The sequence below is a fragment of the Schistocerca cancellata genome, chromosome 3 (genome assembly GCF_023864275.1).
Source record: "Schistocerca cancellata isolate TAMUIC-IGC-003103 chromosome 3, iqSchCanc2.1, whole genome shotgun sequence".
Classification (NCBI taxonomy): domain Eukaryota; kingdom Metazoa; phylum Arthropoda; class Insecta; order Orthoptera; family Acrididae; genus Schistocerca; species Schistocerca cancellata.
In genome coordinates this window covers 486,624,860-486,645,435 of record NC_064628.1, presented here as the reverse complement: position 1 = coordinate 486,645,435, position 20,576 = coordinate 486,624,860, and positions in this window count along the sequence as shown.

The following is a 20,576-nucleotide window of genomic DNA, read 5'->3' as shown; positions in this document are numbered from 1 at the left end:
GAACGGTCTAACAAGTACACAATATGGACTGACAGTAAACAGAAGAAAGACGAAAGTAATGAGAAGTAGCAGACATGAAAACAGCGAGAAACTTAACATCAGAGGTCGGAAGCACGAAGTACACCAAGCTATGAAATTCTTCTACCTAGCCAACAAAATAAACCATGATGGACGGAGTAAGGAGCACATAGAAAGCAGGCTAGTACTGGCAAAAACGGCATTCCTGGCCAAGAGAAGTCTGCTAGTATCACACTTAGGCCTTAATTTGAGAAAGAAATTTCTGAGAACGTACGTTTAGAGCACAGCATTTTTGATAGCAGAACATGGACTGTGGGAAAACCAGAGAAAGATGTGGTGTTACAGAAGAATGTTGAAAATTAGGTGGACTGGTAGGAGAATAAGGAAAAAGGAATGTACGGAAAACAGTGACAGGAAGAAGAAAGAAATGATAGGACATCTGTTAAGACGTTACGGAGTAGCTTTAATGGTAGTAAAGGGAGTCGTAGAGGATAAAAACTACAGCGGAAGACAGAGATTGGAATGCACCGAGAAAATAACTGTAACAGCCGCAAGTGCCGACGCTTACAGCATTATTTTTTTGTTTCCATAACATTTCCATACTGTTCGATAATATTCCGGTCAAATACGACGTCATTCTGAGAAGCGATTTTTTTTTTACAGCTGTTTTAAAAATGGAACTTCCGTTGTAATCGCCCTGTACACGAAGATAAAATTTGTGATCAATTTTAACTTGTGAATTGGATTCAATGTTTTTACTTACAGAAAAAAACATCCAATTTTAAAAGGCTATGACTTTTGCTTGCGTACACGTAGAACTTTGAAGTACTTTCGCAGTTACGTTTAGGATCCAATTCTTCATTTACCTTATACAATAGTTCCATTTTCCTTCCACCGGGTACATGAAAAATATCAAGTTGACTGTCTGAATAATCGCGAATTTTTTCAGCGAGCATGTCTGAAGCTACAGCAATAACTGCTGTGGCACAAGTCGCCCAATGGAAACAGACGTAGACGGTTACAAAAACAAAAGTTTTCAGAGTCCAAAAGCGTGTAATACGTATTATTTGTGGAGTAAATTCACGGACGTCATGTAGAAACCTCTTCAAAGAACTGGGTATACTAACCACTGCCTCTCAGTATATTTACTCCTTAATGAAATTTGTCCTAAATAATATATCTCTTTTTCCAACAAACAGCTCAGTTCATACAAACAGTACCAGGAACAAAAATGATCTGGACAAAGACTTAAAAGCACTTACTTTAGTTGAAAATGGGGAACACTCATCTTCAATAATTTACCAGCAAACATAAAAAATTTAGTTACAAATAAAGATCAATTTAAAAGGAGCCTGAAAGACTTACTAGCGGCCAACTCCTTCTACTCCATAGGCGAATTTTTTAATAGAAACAAATGATGTATGTATTCATACTATTAGTATTGTTATTTCAGCTAAAAAAAAAAAGTTGACATGTTCCACATCCACGAGGATCTCCTCAGCATAGATCTATGGAACGAAAAACTAATCTAATCTAATCTAATATACAAATGGTCCAGCAGAAAGTGTCGCATGCTCTTTAAAACTGTTTGCAGATGATGCGGTTGTCTGTAACAAAGCGACAACGGCAGAAGACAACATCGATTTGCAGCATGGCGTACAGTGGATTGATGAATGGTGCGGGCTCTGGCAGTTGACTCTAAATGTGAATAGATGTAACACATTTTACGTGAATACTGAGCATTGTTCATCAATATGGGATTCTTACCAGATAGAACCGATAGAAGAGATAGAGAAGATCCAACGGAGAGTGGCGCGTTTCGTCAAGGGAACGTTTAGTAAGAGCGAAAACGTCACCGACACTCTCAACAAATTTCAGTGGAACACACTACAAGAGAGGCGTTGTGCATCACGGATAAGTTCACTGTTGAAATTTTAGAGAGAATTTTCCACGGGAAGTAGGGCGACACATTACTTCTTGCCACATACATCTTGTGTAATGACCACGACGCGAAGTTTTGTGAAATGCGAGCCAGCACGGAGGTTTACCAACAATCGTTCTTCCACGAACACGCCACACGCTAGTGGACTAGTGTAGTGTGGATCAGTTAGCGTTACCCTCCGCCACGCAGCATGAGATGGCCTGGGAAATATAAGGTAGATGTGGACTGCTAATTGGTGGAAAATGCGAATCCGTTTGAGTTACATGTAGCTATGCAAGCGGCGCAGGCGTTAGTGTCATTAGGCGAGGTAATGTTGGTCATCTTCGGCAATTTTTGTGAAGTCTGTTGACTCTCTTCGCACTCATCAAAACTGAGTGAACAGAACAAGGATTGACGACGCGCCTGCAGTGCTCTGGTGATGACCGAGCTGGCGAAAAAGACGGCGAGCGAGCAGCGATAGAGGGACGCCTACCGGCAACATCTTGAACCGGTGACTTCACAGCTGGCGCCAAGGTAAACTTGTAGTTTCGATGCATTACTTAAAATCTGTTTCAAGTCCCTATCTTCATTCCTGTAAAAGATATAGTCTTGTAACATCTGATGAATATTTTTGAATCACACTGTATCTCCTCGAGGTGCACCCTAAGCGATTTCACCATGTTGAGAACGAAGTACTGATTTCAGTTTCCTGAGAACGTCTCGAAACGCCTCCAGGTTCATAAAACTTCTTTTTCTTCTTCTTTCAGGAATTCTGTGCACAGACTGGTATCAAATGGAGGTCCTCCGTACCTCTCTGTCCTGAAGATTCTCCTCTATTTGCTTGTAACTTCTTCCACTCTTCACATCTGCTAGAATTCCATACATTCTTCCTCCTCTCCCTCTTTTCCTTCTACATTTCCCTCCCTGTTCTCTGTATTAAACAATTACCACGTGATAGTGACCCATCCGAGATATTTTTCTCTTCTGTATCGTCCTGGTGAAGCTCTTCTTCTCACCTACCCTACTCAGTACCACCTCATTACTCATTCTAACGATCCATTTAATTTTCTTCATTCTTCTCCATAACCACATTTTTAAACTGTCTCAACGTTTTTCTTCTTTCTGTGTGACTGTTCACGTTTCAGAACCATAAGACACCACGCCGCTACGGTCGCAGGTTCGAATCCTACCTCGGGCATGAATGTGTGTGATGTCCTTAGGTTAGTCAGATTGTAGTATTTCTAAGTATATCTATTTAAAAATGCTGATAAAAATGCTCTTAGCGCCTTTTTAAGAGACAGTCTTCACTCCTTTCGATCTTATCATGTAAGTGTAGAAAAGTTGTGGAATGTTTTCTAAGAGATAGTATCAACAGCAGTTCAGAGATATACACCACGTAAATTAATAAGTGATAGTACTGATCCCCCATGGTACACAAAACGGGTCAGATCGTTGTTGCAGAAGCAACGAAAAAAGCATGCCTAATTTAACAGAACGCAAAATCCCCAAGATTGGCAAAGTTTTACATAAGTTCGAAATATGGCGCGTACTTCAGTGCGAGATGCTTTTAATAATTTCCACAACGAAATTCTGTCTTGAAATCTGGCAGAAAACCCAAAGAGATTCTGATCGTACATAAAGCACACCAGTGGCAAGATGTAATCAATACCTTCACTGCGCGATAACAACGGTGAAGTCACTGATGACAGTGCCACTAAAGCAGAGTTATTAAACACGGTTTTCCGAAATTCCTTCACAAAGAAGACGAAGTAAATGTTTCTGAATTCCAATCAAGAACTGCCAAGATGAGGAACATAGAAGTAGATATCCTCGGAGTAACGAAACAGCTTAAATCACGTAATAAAGTCAAGGCCTCCGGTCCAGATGGTATACCAATCAGGTTCCTTTCAGAGTATGCTGATAAAATAGCTCCATATTTAGCAATTATATACAACCACTCGCTCTCAGAAAGATCCGTACCTAAGGACTGGAAAATTGCTCAAGTCACACCAATACCCAAAAAGGGTAGTAGGAGTAATCCGCTGAATTGCAGGCCTATATCAGTAACGTCGATTTGCAGTAAGGTTTTGGAACATATACTGTATTCGAACATCATGAAGTACCTCGAAGAAAACGATTTATTGACACATAGTCAGCACGGTTTCAGAAAATATTGTTCTTGTGAAACACAACTAGCTCTTTATATTCATGAAGTAATGAGTGCTATCGACAGGGGATGTCATATTGATTCCATATTTTTAGATTTCCAGAAGGCTTTCGACGCCGTTTTCACAAACGTATTCTAACCAAACTGCGTGCCTACGGAATATCTCCTCAGTTGTGCGACTGGATTCATGATTTACTGTCAGAAAGGTCACTGTTCGCAGTAATAGACGGAGTAAAACAGACGTAATATCCGGCGTTCACCAAGGAAGTGTTTTAGGCCCTCTATTGTTCCTGATCTATATTAACGACATAGGAGACAATCTGAGTACCTGTCTTAGATTGTTTGCAGATGATGCTGTCATTTACCATCTTGTGAAGTCATCAGATGATCAAAACGACTTGCAAAATTATTTAGATAAGATATCTGTAGGGTGCGAAAAGTGGCAGTAGACCCTGAATGAGGAAAAGTGTGAAGTTACATGAGTACTAAAGGAAATCAGCTAAATTTCGATTACGCGATAAGTCACACAAATCTGAAGGCTATAAATTCAACTAAATACTTAGGGATTACAATTACAAATAACCTAAATTGGAACGATCACATAGATAATATTGTGGGTAGAGCAAACCTAGGACTGCAATTCATTGGCAGAACACTTAGAAAATGCAACAGGTCTGCTAAAGAGACTGCTTACATCACGCTTGTCCGCCCTATTCTGGTGTACTGCTGTGCGGTGTGGGATCCGCATCAGATGAGACTGACGGATTACATCGAAAAAGTACAAAGAAGGGCAGCTCGTTTTGTATTATCGCGAAATTGGGGAGATAGTGTCACAGAAATGATACGTGAATTGGATTAGCAATCATTAAAACAAAGGTGTTTTTCGTTGCGACGGGATCTTCTCATGAAATTTCAATCACCAGTTTTCTCCTCCGATTGCGAAAACATTCTGTTGGCACCCACCAACGTAGGGAGAAATGATCATCACGATAAAATAAGAGAAATCACGGCTCGCACAGAAAAATTTAATTGCCCGTTTTTCCCGAGTGCCGTTAGAGAGTGGAACGGTGGAGAGACAGGTTGAAGGTGGTTCATTGAACCCTCTTCCAGGCACTATATTGTGAATAGGAGAGTAATCACGTAGATGTAGATGTAGTTCTAGGGGACTGATGACCTCAGGTGTCAAGTCCCACAGTGCTAAGAGCCATTTGAACCATTTTGAACACCACACAACACATTTCGCGAACCTCTTCATAAGTATGATGAGGATGCTTCAGTTCATCAGCAGACTTTCACTCTCACGAAAGCTCTCTCTTTCTCATGGAAGTTCTGCGTCTTACCTTCTCTGCACAAGATCCGCTAGAGGATATCAAGCTTCCCAAATACTTGAATGACTGTACCTGTTCTAATACCATTCCATCTAGTGATATATACATTAAACGTGTCCTCTGCTTTACCGATTTTCATAACTTTGGTCTTGCCAGTTATCAGTTTCATTCCAAACTCCTTAGCCACACTGCACACTTAGAATTTTTTCCGCCTTTACTTGCAGCTCCTCCACCGTTTCTGCTAGCAAAGTCATATCATCAGTGTACTTCATAGTTTTTAAGCTTTCTCCAGCCACTGTAAGTCCTTTTGATTTTTCTGAGTTCTTATTGATTACCTTTCAAAATATAGAGGGTAATTCTTGTTATCGTCTAAAAACCACTGAAGCGACGTAGATGACGCCGAGACAAATAATTTAATACCAGAAACATGTCGGAAAATACTTTAAAAGTGGAAATGTTGAACATGTGATGTCATCAGATGAGGTACCTCGCCTGACGTGCAGAGGTTGGGCTTGTCGATCCTGCCCTTGTAGGTAGGGGTCAGTGCTGCACATCGCTCCGTTACGCTACTCTTTTTCTGAACACCTCTCGTAAACGTGATCTGTTGTTACTGCAGTAGTTAAAAAATTATTGTAACCAGGCAAAAGCACTTCTTTTTTTATTTCTTTCCTTTTATCCCTTTTTTTCTTGTTTACGGACGTTATTTAGTCACGAAAACGGAGGTCAGCTACTGGTAGCGATGCAGTTTGAAAGTTTATACGCATTTACTGGTAATGTAATACGGTACGTTTTTGTTGTACTGTACTTGAAACGTCCTCTTAGAAAACTTATACATGACTGTGCTTAAACTGACACACAATATTTCTTAGCGCAACGCAATCTGACTTTTAATAATCCCTACAAAAGAATGGCCCTGACTAACAATAACCTATACCTTTCACAAACCACTTACCTCACAAAAATCTTCGTTACTCAAACTACTGCAATACAGCGAGCGCCAATACTGCCAGCTAAATAAAAGATTCAAACTACTGAAGGCACTAACTACTGATAGGCATAGTTAGCAAATGAAAGATCTTGATAGAGAACAAACAATGTATTTACCTTAATAGTGTTTAAAACTCATAATATCTATATCAGTCCATGATATCCAATATTACAAATTTACTGTCTCTGTCCAGATCATCCGCTCTCAAAACTCCGCCATCTCACTCCCCACATCCACCACTGCTGGCGGCTCACCTCCAACTGCGCAACGCTATGCGCTGTTCACATCCAGCTGCCCAACACTACAATGGCAGACAACAATGCAAACTAGCCACAGACTGCACACAGCACAGCCAGTGATTTTCATACAGAGCGCTACGTAACGTTGCCAATAAGAAAACATAAACAGCCTACTTACATACTTTGCAGTAAACCAGTGGAGACCGCGATACCGGTTAATGAAACAGTAAATCTTATATCAATGTAAAATCATAATTGTCCAGCGCAATGAAAAAAAAAAAAAAAAACTGCCTACCACACGCAAGACTCGAACCCTAGCCCCCTCACGCCCCTCGCGCACATAGGCCCTGAGCCACATCGAAGTGAATACTTGGGTTGGGATGATCATGAGCCACAGGCCGATAAGCCCCACCATAGTTACCACCACTGTTAAGTGCGACGAGGTACGTCATCCGGTGATGACACATGTGCGGCATTTGTCATCCACTTCTGTGTGTGTTTCCTGACATTTCCAACCCCGTGAGTGTTACATTATTTGTATCAGCGTCATCTACGTCACTTCGGTGATTGTTAAACGTTAATGACGATCACCCTGTATACTGAAAAGTGCTGGTGACGTACAACCACTCTGTCCCACACCTCTCCCAGTACCCACCTCCACAGTCTTATTGTCTTCCATTCGAACTACCACTTTGGGTCCAGTGTAGGGTTGCCTTATCAACCTTCTATCGTTCCAGTCTATACCAGTATTTTTCAGGATCTTCAACAGCAGAATGATAAATACTGCTGTCACAACTGCCGTACGGAGACGCTCCTCTGGGACGTGACGGGCGGAAGAACGGCTGAAGGTGGTCGCCGCTCAAGGTTCGGGCGACGGAGCTTGAAACGCCACCAGCGCGCCTCACAGCACAGCTTTTACTTCACCGTGTTACCCAAACAGCCGCGCCGCCGGTGCAATTAGCCGTGTGGCGGCGTGACGCACTGCTTAATAGGCCCACAAAAAAGCGTAGCGATTCTCCACGGGCCGGCCCTTATCCCGCGGGGCATCGCGGTCCGGCCCTGTACGGCGGTTATCAGCGCTGGGGGCCGTTATCTGATGTATCCTGCAGACCGCCAGATCGCCGGAACGCCGAGACGCATGCGAAAGCCCGCCCGTGGGCGCCCTCGAGACGCCGTGGCCCGGCGTGTGCCGCTTACCAGAGGGTTCGCTTGATAGGGTTGGGCGTGGCTCGGCCTGCAGCTTTTCCGGGTTTGAAAGACTGATACACATAACCTACTATCATCCCTTCCATAAGACGCCATTATGGGTTTACGACGTATCCAAAAACAAATCGATGATGTCATTCGTAAAACTCTTGCTACTAACACGAAGCAGCAACGTCCTCAGGATATATTACCTTCATGGGATACACGGAAATAGGAATTTAAAAGAGAAATTTGATAGAGCACCGAATGACGTAACTGAAAAAAAAGTGGACAACATCCCCCCAGAATTTTTTGGCCCCTTGGGTGGGCATATCACACATAACTACTCCACCCGTTGTGCAAAATATGAGAGAGGCGAAATATCCGGTACGTCAAGAAGAATATAATAATTAGAATATCATTGAGCTGTTGACATATGTTAATATTACCAAAGTTATATGGTTGCGAAATACTGACACGTAAGGAAAGACTTGACCTTGGTGAAAATCAGTCTGGTCCCGCTGAATTATAAGAACGTTCTAGTTAATACTAAAACTACAACGTAACCTAGTAAACTGGCTGAGGAAGTGGAATCTACGAGGAGTATTTTTTAAGTAAGTAACGTTTTGAAACTAAAAAAAGACGTGCTAAGATATCTCAATACTTTTATTTTTACATGAAAGCCTATGCCTTAATCTACGCACTGACGCCATTTCAGTCTGTTTTTTCCTTGTTTACGTTGTGTACTGAGCGTTTAAGATGCCTCCGATAATCGCGAGTCCCGCCGACTGTGACGTACGGGCTGTTATAAGATATCTTAGTGCTAAAGGCCTAAAAGCGATCGATATTCATCGTGAGATCTGTGCAGATTACGGAGAAAACATTATGAGTAACGGAATGGTAAGAAAGTGGGTGAGAGCATTTAAAGATGGCCGCACAAATGTGCATGTCCGCCGCTCGTGGTCTCGCGGTAGCGTTCTCGCTTCCCGAGCACGGGGTCCCGGGTTCGATTCCCGGCGGGGTCAGGGATTTTCACCTGCCTCGAGATGACTGGGTGTTTGTGTTGTCCTCATCATTTCATCATCATCCAGGAAAGTGACGAAATTGGACTGAGCAAAGATTGGATAATTGTACGGGCGCTGATAACCACGCAGTTGAGCGCCCCACAAACCAAACATCATCATCATCACACAAATGTGCATGATGAACAACGGAGTGGGCGTCCTTCGGTCGTTAATGAAAGTATGGTGCAGGAAGTGGACAATAACGTAAGAGAAAACAGACGCTTTACGATTTCCTCCTTGCGGGATGACTTTCCTAATGTTTCTCGAAGTGTTTTGTATAGCATTGTGACCGAGCACGTGAATTACCGAAAACTGTGCGCACGTTGGGTACCGAAAATGTTGACGCATGTGCATAAAACCAAACGTTTAGACAGTGCATTGACTTTCCCTGAGCGGTACCATGTGGTCATTTCTTAAGCCAAATTGTTAGGGGCGCCGGGTTCGATTCCCGGTGGGGTCAGGGATTTTCACCTGCCTCGAGATGACTGGGTGTTTGTGTTGTCCTCATCATTTCATCATCATTCATGCATGTGGCAAGATTGGACTGAGAAAATGTTGGGACTTTGTACGGACGCTGATAACCGCGCAGTTGAGCGCCCCACAATCCAATACATCATCATCTGCTACGGGCGATCGAACATGGGTGGCCTACGTCACACCAGAATCAAAGCAACAGTCCATGGAAGTTGAGCAAGGGCATCGTTTTACTGCAAGACAATGCCCGTCCACGTGTGGCGAATCAGATCTCATCACATCTTTTCGATGGGAAACTCTAGATCATTCTCCGTACAGCCCCGATCTTGCGCCCAGTGGCTACCATCTGTTCCTGCACTTGAAGAAACACCTGGGCGGTCAGCGTCTTCAAGACGATGACGAAGTCAAAACAGTGGTGATGCAGTGGTTAACAAGTCAGGCGGCAGACTTCTATGAGGAGGGTATTCAAAAACTGGTACAACGTTATGACAAATGCCTCAAAAAAAAAATGGTTCAAATGGCTCTGAGCACTATGGGACTGAAATGTCCCCTAGAACTTAGAACTAGTTAAACCTAACTAACCTAAGGACATCACAAATATCCATGCCCGAGGCAGGATTCGAACCTGCGACCGTAGCGGTCTTGCGGCTCCAGACTGCAGCGCCTTTAACCGCACGGCCACTTCGGCCGGCAAATGCCTCAATGCTGACGGAAATTATGTAGGAAAGTAGATTGAGGTACAGGATTTCATGTAAATTTCAAAACGGTACTTACTTAAAAAACACGCCTCGTATGTTCACACCATCTTTAAATTTAGAGAAAACTTTTTACTATATTGACCAGAGTACACTCACCTAGCGAGGTGGTGCAATGGTTGGCACACTGGACCCGCGTCCAACCATCCCGATTTAGGTTTTCCGTTAAACCCCTAAATCTCTTCAGACAAATAACACGACGGTTTCTTTGAAAGGGCACTGCCTACGTTCTTCCCCATCCTTCCCTAATCCGATGTGGCCGATGACCTCGGTGTTTGGTCCCCTCCCCCGACTCAACCAACCAACCAGAGTACACTCAGATATCCTGAAGATAGTAGGAACAAAATACGGGGAACGAATGGTTATCTGGAACCTGTACAGGAACAAACAGCAATTAAATGAGTCGAAGGACGCGAAACTGAAATGTTAGTTCAGAAGGGAGTGAGCCAGGCCTGTAATTTACCCTCGATCTTACTGTATTCAGTCTATACACTGAAATGAAGCAATCCTAGTAGATATTTTGGAAAACGAATTAAAGTTCGGCACTTACACACACACACACACACACACACACACACACACACACACACACACATACACACACACACGCGAGCGCGCGCGCACACACACACACACACACACACACACACACACAGAGAAATAAACTTCAGTCTAGCAGCACGGATGGCACATATTGTCTACGAGCACGCAGACAGTAAATTGAGCTGGTGTTGTAACACAGTAATATTTTGTTATTAGCATCTTCCGCTTTCTGTCTTCAGTGCAGAAAGTACAGCGAACGCGCAAGTCCCGTTCATTACGTTTTCTTCACTTCTTATGCCACAGGTTTTGGGACCGACATATTCGTGGTTCTATTGAAACGCTGCTTAGGAACATTTCTTGAGCATATAATAGCGCCTTGTCAGCCCCCTGTTTTCCTCTGATATTCTGTTCTGCTATTTTATTAACTGAGCCAGTTTAAAATTCTGCAACATAATGTACTGTCCAGAACATTAGAAAAACTGCAGTAGCGTACTTTTTCGAGAGGAGAGGTGCAATAGATGGCTTAATAACCACACCGGTCAGAAAAAGAGAATTTGATTTCGGACTGACTTCTAGTTCACCTCCAACATACGTCAAATAGGTACCTACTGCAATGCAGAATGTAACGGTGCGATTTTTCTTGATGTCAAACGAGAACAGTCTTTTAAAAATTCAAAAAAGCCAACGATTAAGAAGAATACGCATTTCAGTTAAAAGCAGCTGATGGTGATTACAGAAACACCCTGACATCTATAAATCATACGCTAATCGTTTGTTTTAGTTTTAATTCCACGTAGACCGATGTAAACATTAAAAAATTTGCCGGATTGAGACTTTTCTATGGAACCATACTACGTACATTTTAATGTAACGTGCGGGAAGAAGCTTTATTTAAAATTTCAGCGTAGCCTGTAATGGTACTTGAATTACGCAACCACTACGGCACCTCACCTGAACCTCTCGATACCAATAATATTCTACTGTGTTTCTGTAAAGTAGTTAACATATTTCTGAGACAACATTCAGATTTGATTTCGTTAATGTAGAGTACTTTGATACATCAATATGTTTATATTGCAATGATATTATTCTTATGTGAATTCCTTCTGTTGTCACTATGATCTTTGACGTACTTGTAACTCTGATTTTTGGGCGCGTAAGCGATTATTAGTTAGAGTTAGAGAGTCGGACATTGAAAAAGTTAAGTCTTGGACGTCATGTGGGGAAGACGCACATTGTAGCCAGCTTATAAAATGTGAACTTTAACAGTGAGGAAGATGTTTTCAAGTATGTTTTGTATTGTGAAGTTATGTTTTGTGTGTTACGTGATATTACAATAAAAGCAATAAAAAGGAAGTGTAACTTAAATTCGGAGTGCTGATTATTTTTTTTACATCACCACTGTGCTAACTTTCAAAGGTTTAATCTTCAAGAATGGTTTGTGAAACACATCTACAAAACTTTTGAATATAGCAGAATAAAACCTAGGCCTCTTTGCATCCGAGCTTGGAATCATCATCATCTAGATTTTCGACGATTGAGCCATGATTTTACAACGAGACCAGCGTGGGAAACACGAAAAGATGAGTGCCTAGTTTATCCATTATTACATGAAATGACTTTATTAACTGTGTTCTAATGACACGTGCCACATAATAACTTTGTTGTTGGCCGAAAATGCAATATTTAGCAGCGTGAGCAACACCACAATCATTATTAAATTTTGACCTTTGTTGTGGTAGGGTTGTTAGAAGCCTCTCCTGCTGTGTGGTTGCGAATGTTGGACGCTAAAATCTGATAAATTTTAACGAACAGAATCGTCAGAGACAAAGTTCATGATCTATATAGTGCGGTATTCATAAAACAAACATCAATATTATACAAGAAGTAAATGTTCAACCTATTAGACATATAAATGAAGGATATGGACTGAACTGGAAAGAGTATGTCCAACATACCTCTGATTAGAGACTAGAGAGCATTTAATTGAGTTATCAACTACTGTCATTAGGAGTCAATGCTGCATGTCTTCTGTATAAATTTGATATATAATCTGTATCACAAGTACACTCCTGGAAATGGAAAAAAGAACACATTGACACCGGTGTGTCAGACCCACCATACTTGCTCCGGACACTGCGAGAGGGCTGTACAAGCAATGATCACACGCACGGCACAGCGGACACACCAGGAACCGCGGTGTTGGCCGTCGAATGGCGCTAGCTGCGCAGCATTTGTGCACCGCCGCCGTCAGTGTCAGCCAGTTTGCCGTGGCATACGGAGCTCCATCGCAGTCTTTAACACTGGTAGCATGCCGCGACAGCGTGGACGTGAACCGTATGTGCAGTTGACGGACTTTGAGCGAGGGCGTATAGTGGGCATGCGGGAGGCCGGGTGGACGTACCGCCGAATTGCTCAACACGTGGGGCGTGAGGTCTCCACAGTACATCGATGTTGTCGCCAGAGGTCGGCGGAAGGTACACGTGCCCGTCGACCTGGGACCGGACCGCAGCGACGCACGGATGCACGCCAAGACCGTAGGATCCTACGCAGTGCCGTAGGGGACCGCACCGCCACTTCCCAGCAAATTAGGGACACTGTTGCTCCTGGGGTATCGGCGAGGACCATTCGCAACCGTCTCCATGAAGCTGGGCTACGGTCCCGCACACCGTTAGGCCGTCTTCCGCTCACGCCCCAACATCGTGAAGCCCGCCTCCAGTGGTGTCGCGACAGGCGTGAATGGAGGGACGAATGGAGACGTGTCGTCTTCAGCGATGAGAGTCGCTTCTGCCTTGGTGCCAATGATGGTCGTATGCGTGTTTGGCGCCGTGCAGGTGAGCGCCACAATCAGGACTGCATACGACCGAGGCACACAGGGCCAACACCCGGCATCATGGTGTGGGGAGCGATCTCCTACACTGGCCGTACACCACTGGTGATCGTCGAGGGGACACTGAATAGTGCACGGTACATCCAAACCGTCATCGAACCCATCGTTCTACCATTCCTAGACCGGCAAGGGAACTTGCTGTTCCAACAAGACAATGCACGTCCGCATGTATCCCGTGCCACCCAACGTGCTCTAGAAGGTGTAAGTCAACTACCCTGGCCAGCAAGATCTCCGGATCTGTCCCCCATTGAGCATGTTTGGGACTGGATGAAGCGTCGTCTCACGCGGTCTGCACGTCCAGCACGAACGCTGGTCCAACTGAGGCGCCAGGTGGAAATGGCATGGCAAGCCGTTCCACAGGACTACATCCAGCATCTCTACGATCGTCTCCATGGGAGAATAGCAGCCTGCATTGCTGCGAAAGGTGGATATACACTGTACTAGTGCCGACATTGTGCATGCTCTGTTGCCTGTGTCTATGTGCCTGTGGTTCTGTCAGTGTGATCATGTGATGTATCTGACCCCAGGAATGTGTCAATAAAGTTTCCCCTTCCTGGGACAATGAATTCACGGTGTTCTTATTTCAATTTCCAGGAGTGTATTTGCAATAGTGTACGGATATTCTCAATTCAAAACGCTCGTGAAGATAACAATGATAACAAACTGAACGAATTATTCTGTACCGAAAGCATGACCTTATAGTATGGACTCATCCTGCATCACACCAGCAAACAGCGCGTTGCTTCTGATACCTGAAATACGCGAAACGTGTTTATTCTAGTGCTCGTTCTCTGATTTGGTTGGAAGTTTTATGTGATCCGAGATCTATCGTGACACACCAAGATCGTTACTTTGTTTGCTGAGACAGAGAGAACTTTCCGTGCTATTATACCTGACGTCAAAATAGAAGCTTCTCAGTTAGATGATACTAAACTATGCCCGAACAAACAGCAAACTACTGCTATGTTTATGACTGGTCTTGCATTATCTAAATCACTTAAGGCGAACGCCGGGACGGGACCTGTCGCTGTCGAGTTCAGAAAATGAGGAAGTGTAAGCTGATCACTAAACAGAATGAATATTTCCGTCAAGAGGCATTGCTGTCCTTAGCGTCCAGCTAGCAAATTGCGGGTGCTATCAAACCATTTCACTGTTTCAAGTAAGCAAAGATAGGCTACGTGTAGCAACTCCATGGAAGTAAAAAGAAAAAGAAGGGAGTTATCATTACGTCACAAACATGGAGCCGACGTGCGCCAACTTACATAGCCCAAAACATTAAGTTCACCGTAGTTATTCCTCCTTGGTTCACTGCAGTGGCAGTTCCCAATGACGTCACTCTGACGTTCCCGTGCCCAGTTTAGACCGTTGGGAATATTGTCAATTTTCGTGCTCGTATCCCAAATAGTATCTAGTGCTTTGATTTTGTAGAGACTTGGTTGTTTAATCAAAAATGCCGGCTTGCATCGTTTACGGATGTACTGATCGATGACTCGTTCCGCATCATTACGATTTACATGCAAATGATACATGGAATATAAAACTAACTATTGAACTAACTAGCTATTATTGATACATCACAAAGCGTGGTAGAGGCTTGTATACTTTGAAAACCTTAAAATGAAATTCAAAATTAAAATCAAGCATATGATCAAAGTAGAGGTACATTCCAATAACGACGTGTTTAGTTATTCCTGGGCCGGCCGCGGTGGTCTAGCGGTTCTGGCGCTGCAGTCCGGAACCGCGGGACTGCTGCGGTCGCAGGTTCGAATCCTGCCTCGGGCATGGGTGTGTGTGATGTCCTTAGGTTAGTTAGGTTTAAGTAGTTCTAAGTTCTAGGGGACTTATGACCTAAGATGTTGAGTCCCATAGTGCTCAGAACCATTTGAACCATTTTTAGTTATTCCTGAACATCTGATAGTTACTCGCGAGAAATATATTCCTGGAAACGAAACAAACATGCTACTGTTGGAAAAGTAGGACTGCATTTTACACAGGTTCGGTTATCATTACTAACAAAATGACTTACATACATGTTAAAACTAATTATCCACTTTGCACTGTGTAAGCGTTTGAGGCCGTTCCGTTAATCACATTTATAGCACTGCACAATGCTGGAATATGTTTTAAAAATTGTATGGTTGTCTAACCTGTAAACTGCTGTTATTGGCCACACACTGAATGTCTCATCATAGGTAAGATATGTAAACTACAGTGAGACTAAAGCACTGGCAATGTAATAAAACAAGAATTCTATATACTGCATGGAGGAATGCCTCTATCCCATTCTATTTCTTTGTCATTTCAATAATCGTTCACTTTGTTGACATACACGAGATACGATAGTATGCCTTATTTCTTTCCTCATTGGGCACCTTCATGGGCTAACAAAAAGCACGTAAGTAAGTTTTTTTTTTATGAAAATGTGATTATTAAAAGTATTGTGCATACTAGCTGAAAATGTAACGTATAAGAAGCAGTACCACTAAGCAAACGCCGGCCGTTGTGGCCGAGCGGTTCTAGGCGATACAGTCCGGAACCGTGCGACTGCTACGGTCGCAGGTTCGAATCCTGCCTCGGGCATGGATGTGTGTGACGTCCTTAGGTTAGTTAGGTTGAAGTAGTTCTAAGTTCTATGGGACTGATGACCTCCGATGTTAAGTCCCATAGTGCTCAGAGCCATTTGAACCATTTTGAAACACTAAGCAAACAAACATTGATTTCCGAGTTCCAGTTTCATTTGCTATCGACGCAAATGCAGTAAAAGTGGAATTAAGTGGACTACGAAAGCATCCTTTTCACATCACAACCTTCTCTTCTTGGTCTGTAGTATTACTAGTGCAAATAGGCATTTAAGAACAGAAAAACGTTCGTTATTGCCTTCCTGACACTATGTTATACATGTAGCAATGTAATTTTTAGTATTTAAAACTGCTGTTGCGGTCACACGACAGAAATAATGAACAAGAAGCAATCGTAAGCAGTGGTATTCTAAGGTGTTGGGCTATTTACGTTGGCGACAGGCCTCGCACACTCTGGCTTCAAAACAACGTACAACGTAAGTATATAGAACCGTCTCCATTCTTTTTTCACCTCCATTAGCAAATCGCTGCTGTCCAGAGACACTAACTAGTGCCTTCCGCGTGCGACAATTGAGGAACAATTTTAAATTAAATGTGCACAACGTTACGGTCTTTTTCTGGCTGGACAAGACACTTTTTAGTGCTTTTCTAATGGCAGCAGCAGGCTCCGCGGCCGTGTCTATTCTCTTCTTAACCGCAACAGCAGTGGGCAGTGTCTATCTTCCGTTTAGTGCGCCTACTCTGCAGCGCTCAGTTGCGTCATACCTTTTTAATGTTGTAGTAGCTTCGTCCTTCGTCAATGCTAAGAAGACTGTAGCGTATTGTCCAGTGATGGCGTACGAGAATGTCACCACCGGAGTCAGAAAATAAGGAAGTACTATCTGGTCACTTAACCGTGTTTACGCAACTGTAGCAACTAGGGTAACACTCATCTCAGAACACTTCCTGAACGACGTCACATGCAGTATCGACTACAACCTATAGTCGATAAAGCGTAGGAAGATCCCGGACAGATTGCAGCGCTATTGTCAACTTTCAATTGAGAGACGCTAACGGTTCCCAGCAAAAACAGTGGAGAGCTGTGACAACACTAAGGCGTTGCCATAGAAAAGTTAGAAAAATCGCTCTACGTTATTGGTTAAGGTAGATCGGCAAAGCTACTGCGTCCAGCTCACTGCCACTGCCAGGGATCAAGTTACTCCAATATGAACAATCGATGCAGCAGAAGCGATATTCATATGGCACATTTAGCTCTTTGGTATTACAACTTTCAGTATGTCGTTTGAAGGCAACAGCGCATTGAAAATGTATCAGAAACACGTCACCATTATGATTAAATGTCATAACCCATGGGACGACATACGCCTTCAAGAGAGAGTATGATGTCTGACACACGAATGGCACATTTAGCTCTTTGGTATTACAACTTTCAGTATGTCGTTTGAAGGCAACAGCGCATTGAAAATGTATCAGAAACACGTCACCATTATGATTAAATGTCATAACCCATGGGACGACATACGCCTTCAAGAGAGAGTATGATGTCTGACACACGAGATGAAACTCCCATGAGTAAGCCCTGGAATAATGGATAATGTCTTGGTTTATGGAGTCGAAGAATGTAGGTTCGCTTCCTGTTGCATGGTTAATGTTTTTCTTCTCAGCATTGTTAGCACAGTGAGGGAGTTCCTTATGAATGTAAAGCAAGTCTGTTTTGCAGTATTCGATGTTATTTAAAATTTCCGTCTGGTTAGAGAACTAAGGATCAGATAGATAATTGGCTGTATATTTCTGAGTATGTGGCGATTTCCGAGTGTGTGGTTTGGCAGGAACGTAAACTTAAACTTTGTGTTCTGCCTTACGGCAGGTCTTGTCATGGGGGAAGCCTCGTCAGAGAGGTCCACCGCATGAGCGTCTAGGGAAGTGATTCCAGTGGTGGTTTCCCGTTGCCTTCCACTGACGATGATGAAATGATAATGAGGACAACACAACACCCAGTCCCTGGACGGAGAAAATCTCCGACCCAGTCGGGAATCAAACCCAGGCCCCTTGACGTGACACTCAGCTATCGAGGAGGACAGCAACTTAAAGGTACAGCTTAAATTGCCGCAAGTAAATCGAGGAGCAGTATCATTCATATTCTTAGTTGTAACAAGTATAAGTAACATTCATAAAACAAGACTTGTTCCAAACTAGTGGCATTTCTGGTTGGTATACTTCTACCGCTTAACTACATAATGATGAGGTGTTACCTGTGAGACAGAGGCCTGCATCGAACACTAACGGAAGTCGACAACAGTTACTGGGGTTGTCGATTTTGCATGTGGCGTCAAAATGACGTCACGTTCGTAGTAAGTGTTGCGAAAAAGTCTAATCCATAACAACAAGGCACTCAAGGATATTATACAGGGTGTAACAAAAATGTATGCCACAAATTGCAGGATACATTCCTCACGTAGACGAAGAAATTATGTTATGTGAATATTGGTCTGGAACTGATGTGTTCCGAAATTAGAGTTCACTTTCTCCAATTCTTTAATCATGGGAAATACACACGAACAGAAAGTACCAGCATACGACATGCAACTCTTTCCCACAGGAAATGTTCAATATGCCCGCCGTGGGCACTGATATATACATCAACCCCCCTTCGTAGTCAATCTCAGATGCACTGATGTACCCCTGGAGTATTGCGTATGGCTTTGCTGCCTTTCATAATACGGGCACGGGGACTGTGAACATGTGATACTGGGGTTCCATACACAATAACTTCCAAACGCCCTCACAAGTAAAAGTGCGGTGGTCCCGAGAGCGTGGAGGTCAGGCAATTGGTGTATTTCTACTTATCAGTCTGTCACCGAATATGTTATTTAGAAGCTGACGGACATTAACACTAAAATGAGAAGGTGCTTCACCGTGCATGTAGTATGTGTTTTGTTGCACAGCTAAAGCCCAATCTGCTAACAGAACAGGTAAAACATCCTCTACAAATTATAACTTTGTCCGTTGAGCCTGGTTGGAAAAAAGTGAGGCCCTACCAAACAGTCGCCAACAATGCCGGACCGAACATTGACAGAAAATCTTTGTTGATGACTTGCTTCAACAGTTGCGTGAAGATTGACGTCTACCCTTTCATGCCGATTGTGAAAATTTACCATCTGATCTCGCTGAAACGACGTCTCATCTGTGAACAGCACCGTTCCACTAAAATTAGGGCTGACACTTTGTTGAATAAACCATACGCAGAAGAGTATCCGTGTAGGAAAATCATCTGCTGATAGTGCCTGCACACGCTCCAAATAGTATGGATGCAGCTGGTCCTCGTGTAACACTCGCCAGACAGTCATGTGGTCAACATTCAGTGTCGCAGCTGCATGAAGAATTGCCGCATCCAGTTGCGGTGTCCTCATCCTTCTAGGCCTCCCCCGGTGGCGACCATCAGGCTTAAATGCCCCATGTTCCCCAATTGACGATCAATGGCCTCAAAGGTTTTCATGTCTGGGCACCTTCGTCCTGGAAACGGCTCCCGGTACAAACGTTAAGCTCGAGCGCCATTGACGTCTCCTAATCCATACATCAGACGAGCGTCTGTCACCTCTATATTTGTATACACTACCACCGCACGAGCCAGGTCTGTGATTAACTCTACGTGGTAACCTGTGTACTTGTATCGGTCTTACTGGTCGCTGAACTAGTTGATATTACCCGTAAACAAGCAATGACGTACGTTGCATGGCAACAGGAACATGTAAAACGAAACACTGGCGGTGAACAACGTAAAAAGACATCACCAAGAGTGCATGTTCCCCATGATTCTAACTTTCTGTTCTTGAGTGTTGCCCACGGTTAATGAGTTGGAGAAAATGAGTTTTAACGTAGAAACAAAGCGTTTCCGGATCCATGTTTACATAGCATAATTTCTTTTACTACGTGTGAGCAATGTGTCCTACAATTTGTGCCGTACATTTTTGTTACACCCCGTATAGAATTAGGTACAAAGATGAAGTGCTCAGTATACCTATTTACAACGTCTCTGATCTTCCACACGTCCTCTGAAAAAAAAATACTTCCAAGTTCGAGAGTGTAATCTGTCTCTAATGGCCTCGTCGTTGGCGTGATGTTGTATCTTAATTCTCCTTCCCTTAATCCCATCTTGAACCACGATTCTGTGGGAGCCAGTGATTCCGGAAACTGAGATGGAATCGAGACTGTAGGTGGTGTAGGACGGACGGCCCGACAGCTCAAGATAAAGAACAGGTACAGCGCGTTACCAGACAGTCATATGCGCGGAGAGGCGAGCTGGACTTTACGAGGAGCCTCATCCATAAAACTGGCAGGCCTCAGCTCTGAGTGAGATCAACGCGCGGACGTTTCAATTCTAGAGAGAGCCTTGCGATGAGATGCAGTCCCTTGTTTGTTTATTGC